Consider the following 6,700-nt stretch of genomic DNA (forward strand, 5'->3'; position numbering starts at 1 on the left):
GCCCCAAGATTGGTGAGAAGAAGGAGTGAGACAGGTGGAGGGAGAGTGGCAGGCAAAGCATTTCAGAAGCTAATAAGGTGGAGAACAAGAACAAGCAGAGGGAACCATGTGTGTAAAGCCTGAAGTTGAGGAAGAGCTTGTGATCTGTGAGAAATGGAAAGAAATGCAAGCTAGACAAGGCATATGTGAGATGTGAGAATGTTGGCCAAACAGGGGCCATGTCACTCGGCAGGACCATGGTGGAAAGTTTCATCCACCTTTATGGGAAGAGCTTTAATTCTAGAGTGATTAGAAATTAGAATCCTATTTGTATCTTCAATATCTATTAGCTACTGGGTGGTCAAGGGATTGCAATAAGGGAGGAGATAGTCCAGGTGAAAAATGACAGTGATTTATAAGACTGGCTCTGACTACCTATAGTCCATACATTGAGAGAAGTGGGTAGATTTCAGATAAGGTTTGAAGGCAAAACTGATTAAGCCTTGATGCTGCTTTGGAAGTGGAAGGGTAAAGCCAATGCTATTAAATCCTGACTACTCTGTCAAAGTAGCCATCATCTCTCTTCCTCAGCCCAATTCTCTCTACTCACCCTCTAGTTTTCTGCCACTGTTATTTATCAAGTACATTGTGTGATGTACTAACTTTTACTTGTTTTCATATTAAAAAAAAAAAAATTACCAGCTAAGCTAGGGTTTTTGACTGTTTTGTTGAATGTCTTTCCCCTGGTGCTGGAAACATGCTTGATGAATAGTAGGTGTTCAATAAATGATTGTTATAGCATTGAATGAGGGAATTGTTAAATGTATAAATATGATGGTAAATGGAGAACATTTTCATTGGCCATAGGTACAGGACAAACAACTCTGGAAGCCAGTGGTAGGCAACAACCAACCTTTACTTTCCTGTTCACAGGGCTGTGAATAGGGTTGGGGGTTGGTTCTTCAGCCTGCAGGCTGAGCTAGACTTCTGAATGTGGATTGGATTAATCTCTACTCTATGTGCATTTTCCTGCTTCTTAGCTGAACGGCTACCTAGAGTCTATTCTAAGCAAGAAAACCAAAATACAAATAGATCAAATGAAATGATCCAAAGATTATGTTCATGTCATATCTGTGGGCCCAAGTCAACATCAAAGGGATCAGGAAGTAAATAAACCCCACCTTCTTTAGGGACAGGTACTACCTTGGCAATCACTGGCAAAGGTGTGGATGTCTCACTTTGCAACAGGGAGGAGGGAACAAGGAGCTGGGACAATTATCCAGTCTACCACAGATATGAACTTGAGCAACCATGTAGATGGAATTGCCACATAATGATATGGGGACTATCAAAGTACACCAGGCTTGGAAGGGAGAATGACAAATATCAGGCATTCAAACTGGGGCCTAATAAATCCAGTGAGCTTGCCAAGGGCAGATAGCGTAACTGTCTTTTAAAAAGCAGGATATATCGGCTGAGGGAACTGGGCAGTCTTCGGAGGATTTTTAAACTTCAGAGAGTCAGATCAAGAGATTTTTGTCAGGGCTCTGTCTCCTCTGTGTCTCAGCTCCGTTTCTCTTTTTTTGGCCTCATTTCAGACTCTCCCAGGGCCACTTAGTATAGCAGTGAGATTCAGAAGAAGAGCTTCTCTTTCTCAACACCCAGACTTCAATCAGAGGTTGTTTGGGTCATGTGCCCATTAGGAAGCAACCACTGAGGCCTGATAATAACCTGCTGGGGTCATGTGTTTACCTCCTGCGGGTCTCTCTGGTACTGAGGTTAATACAGTGAGGACTGGTACCACAACAGAAGCAGGAAAAAGGATTGGCAAGTGTGACCAACAGACAAAAGCCACAATGACTGCATTCCATAGACCTGTTAAGGGGGTCATTTAAAGGCCTGGAGTTCATTTGCCAAGTCCAAGATAGAAATAGAAATGTGGGAGTTGTCTGTGAGAGTACCAGAAGCCCGAGGGGGAACAGATCACCATTAAAGGGAGAGGGGAAAGGGGGTCTACTGGCAGTTAAAGAACATGCACATCATATATAACAAAGGAATTTGCTTAGGAAAGCTAAGAATATGATAAAAGTTGCTGGCACAAAAGGAAAAAATATTTTCAAAACTCTTATGTAGCACATACTGTGTGCCAAGCACTTTTCTAAGTATAATTCATATAATTCTCAATATTCCTATGAATACTACAATTTCTTCCATTTTACAGATGCATACACTCAGGCATAGATTGGTTAAGAAACTTATGCCAGGTCACACCAACAGTCAGTGAGACAGCAAGCGTTCTAGTTAGGGAGTCTGGCTTCAGAGCTCTTGGTACTCAGATTTTTATGCAGTGAATGGACATCCTGAAGAACATGAAGTCTCGGTCCTCTTCCCTTCTCCCCAATCCTTAGCACTCCCAGATTTTCACCTGCTGCTGGATTTGTGTAGAGCACACATGTGGTTTGGCTCATCTGAGACTACGTCTCTGAGGATGAAAACTGAGAATGTAGAACTGTGGAGGTCAGTTGAGTTAACTTGGAGGGTGTTTGCCGGCAGGAGGAACAGATGCTGTTTAAGTCAGGAAGGAATGAGTGTTCACTTCAAGCCCTGCTTTAGAAAGCCTCTTTGTTTTATGACTCTGGGTGCAAGCAACCCTTTTAATTTTGTGTTTTGGATTCCAGCCATAGGAGGCCTTCTTTAATGTAGCAGATGGCTGGAGACAAGCAGCCTGGTTCCTACACTCTACATCAAGCGGCCTTCCCTAGAGAGCAATCTCCCAATTAGGTTGCTTAGAAAAAGAGAAGAGAAGAAAAGATATCTTAACATGGACATGTTAAAACGCCATCCAGCATAAAGCAAGAGCTGCTCGAAGCATCTGCAAACATTTGAAGGTTAGGAAATCTTTTGAGAATCGGATGAAAGCTGTGGACTTTTATTTATTTATTTATTTATTTTTTTTTTTACAGAAAAGTTGTACTTCGGTATACATACCAGAACATGTGTGCTCATTCCAGGGGGCTCAGGATGTCTCTCCTGTCCAGCCCTGTAGTTTCAAGGGGCTGTGGCTGTGGGATTCCCGTGCTTCCGGTGCAGGCAGCTGCATTCTTTCACTTTGCTTTTCCTTTGTCTCAGTAAGTTATGTTTCTCTGTTGTGAAAATATAGTCTGTGGACTAGTAAGGGAGCATTTTATACCAGAACACTCGCATTTTCCTAGGGGAAAAAAAATCTTTTTAAATGTTAAAGAAATTGCCATCGTGTGTTTGACCCTGGTTGATATAGGACCTCGGCTCATTCTATTGAAGACGAGGGGGAAAGTTTTTGAAAGCGGTACTATGGCTTTTCTGCTTCGGCACACCAATTCTTTAGGACCTCACTCAGACCTTTTCTCAGTGTTGCTGGTTCTCCCACAGTTTCGCATATTGAGGGCTGGAGGGTATGACCCGTCTGTCCACTGAAGAACATACCTCAGAATTTCCCTAACTTAGGAGGGCATAATACTGTTTCCAGGACACTCTGGGGGAAGTCATACTTCAGATGTTTCTTGCCGGATGTTCACTTGCCATGCTGAGGGCGGGCTGAGTCTTTGAGGTGGCTACAAAGTGTGGAATTGAGATATTCATTAAGAATACTGAAATCAATAATGTGTTTCTTCAATCACCTGTACTTAAAAATAAGATTTAACAACATGGAAAGTCTGAGTTAATTATTCCAATTCTTCATGTTCCGCATTTACTCTCACTTTTTGTAAAAATCATTTCCCTTTTGGATCTGGAAAATTCAATGCGGGAGTAGGTGATGGGCTATAAACACGTAGTCTGAATCTTTACACTGAAGACATCATTTAAATTTGAATAATTACTATTGATAGAAAAAATGAAAGAAAAAACACATTTTCACCCTAAATATCAGCCCAATTAAAGAAAAAACTTCTTTGTGCTGACAGCAGGATCACTCAGCCTCAGCACTAGAGATATACTTGGGCTGGGTAAGTCTTCCTAGAAGCAAGCTGGCCTTGCTAGCTGTTTGCCTGGCCTTGAAACTGTAAATGCCACTAGCCCTGCCCATCTAAGTTGTGACAAACAAGTCTTCCTCTAACATTATCAAATGTTTCTTAGGAGGCCCTAGAAATCCTACTTTTGGCCCAAACTATCCAGCAATAGTTTTCTCTGCAAGTCAAATAAAGTTGAGGATGAAAGTGCTTTTATCTGTTCAGGTGAATGCTAAATTAAAAAAAAAAAAAAGTAATGTGTGTTGATGCCTCACTGACCATAGCTATCTGTTCAGGTCATCCTGTTCTACAGTTCTTTCTAGATCTCATTTGATTACCCCAAAAACGGGGACCTCCTTACTCTATTACTGTTCATTTGCTGTTCAGTAATCTCATACTGTCTAGATTTTTAGTGATCTGTCTCACTTTCTATTTCCTATGAGGTTGGGTAATTTCTCACTCCTTTGGGAGGCTAAAGTTTCCGTTCCTCCTTGCTATGTTATTATCTGTTCCAATTTAAGACCTAAAACAGGCCCACTTTAACTCTAGAGGTTGGAGTCTCTAGTTGATTTGATCAGTATGTGGACTTAAGTTCAGCAAGCAGAACTGTTGGCTCTGAAATTACAAATGCTATTGTTAAAAGGCATCCTATAATCACAAATGGTTCAGTGCACATGTGCAGTGACTGCAAGACAGCTAAGTTTGTTCGGGGAAGGTTTTACTGGCTGTTTGAAGGGAGGAGTGGCTCTAGTACACAAAATATTTAAACCAAATTGTTACGTGTTATAATGTTCAACAAAGCGCCCTGCAAACATCAGTTCTGGAAAAAGCAAAGGCATCCTCCAAGGCAGGGTTATAGGTACTTCTGGGAGTTGTAAACCTATGCAGGCTCCAGAAATATGTGCCTGCCAAGGCCTGGAAATTTCTGAATTAACAACAAATAATCAGTGAGTATGACAAAGAGTTAAAGTACACAGACTTTACTTTTACAAAGTTTATGATGTAGTAAAGAGGTTTAAGATGTAGACCTGAGATTCCAAGCTGATGGCCACCAGGCTAAATTGGGATCATAGATTTGTTTTGCTTGGCTTATATAGATTGGCCTCCTGAATGTCTAAGAAAGCGAAAGAAATAAAGAGAGAAAGAAAGAATTTTTAAAAAGTCGTTAAATATATATAGTCCGGATTTTAATGTGCAAAAATCTGTTTTTGAAGAAGATCTGCCATCATTGGCCCTTATTCCCACATTTCCCCTGGTCTGTTGACAGTTGGAGAGGGGAGCAGCAGCTGCCCTCTTTGATCAGAGCAGACTCCCCAGTTCTTCACCCTCCGTTTGAGAGGACCACCCCTCATACAGAGACTCCTGCCATTTACTTAGTTTCTTCATTGTGGAAACAATGAAGCCTCCGGAGCTTGGAGCAAGAGGAGATGGCATCCCCTCCAACCCCCTCTCCCCCCTCCCCCAAATAGCAATGAAGGTGGTAAGAAACATTCAGACTTGACTGGGGTCTATTTTGGAAGGTAGAGTTTATAGGATTTCCTAATATATTGGCTTACGGTGTTGGAGAGAATTTGAAAAAAAATCACTGCAATTTTGATTTTCATTTAATTGACTTTAAAGGATACCTATGGTGAAATACTAGAACCTGAGTCTTGAACTTTTAAAATAAAAGTACAATTATTTAAAGTTTTTCTTCATTAGTACTCTCCAAATTGGGTGGTCTAGGTGGTACTACTCTTATATTCTGGAAAATGCCGACTGTTTTAGGAAATTACAGAGGTCAATATTGAGACCAGTCCCATTTTCTAGAAGAGAGGTTTTTGCCCCCAGGAGACAGAAAGGAAAGTTATCAGCCTGTGGTCACTCTGCTTCTCAATGGCTCCCACAGGTCCAGGACTGAATCCCCACCCAACCTCTCTCCTCCCGAGAGGTGGTGGCACATATAGGAAACTAGAGTTGGTCTCACTGTGCACACACAGAATTGTCTCCCAGACTTGGGGAGGGGGTAGGGTGGGGCACTCAGAGGTCCTGAACTCACTACATGAAGGTGGGGCAGGGGGCGGAGAGAAAGCAGAGACTCCGAGTAGGTGGTCTGGGGCTGCATCTACTAAGAAGCTGTAAGAAGTTCCTCCGTATGTTTCCTTTTTCACAGAGCACTCTCTTCACTGAGATTTTTGTTACAAGTCACTAAAAGTAGCCAAATTGTATCCGAAGATGTCTTTATTTACACTTTACTTATGACGGAGAACGTCTCCAACTGTCCGTGTCCAGGTCAATTATTTTATTATAACATGGATTTACTTGATTAGTGGAGGCTACTAGTGGCTATTGTGGTGATGGGAGTTGGCCGACTCCCATTCCCGGGATTGGCCAAAGACGCGAGAAGCCGCCGGCTGAGGGGAGGCCGGGGTTTAGCGGCGCCCAGCCAAGCGCGGAGGCTTTTCCTGCAGCCGCCCGCCCGGGTGAAGCGGCCCTTCCCTCCGTCCCGCAGCGGTCAGTCGGCCCTTTGTGCGCATGCGTCGACCCCAGCAGGCGTCCTCCCTGGCTCCTTCCCTCCCTCATCCGGGTCCTGGGCGAGCGGGCGCCGTGCGCGTGTCCCGCGGCCGAGCTGCTAATAAAGTTACACTGAGGGGAAGCGCGGCGCCGGCGCCGGGAGAGTGCGCCCAGCCAGCGGGTGAGTGCGTGTGGGGCCCCCGGGTGGGCGGGCGAGCCGGCATGGGCCTGAGCTGAGGCGA

Source organism: Condylura cristata, unplaced genomic scaffold (assembly GCF_000260355.1).
Source record: "Condylura cristata isolate star-nosed mole 26May11 unplaced genomic scaffold, ConCri1.0 scaffold00021, whole genome shotgun sequence".
NCBI lineage: Eukaryota > Metazoa > Chordata > Mammalia > Eulipotyphla > Talpidae > Condylura > Condylura cristata.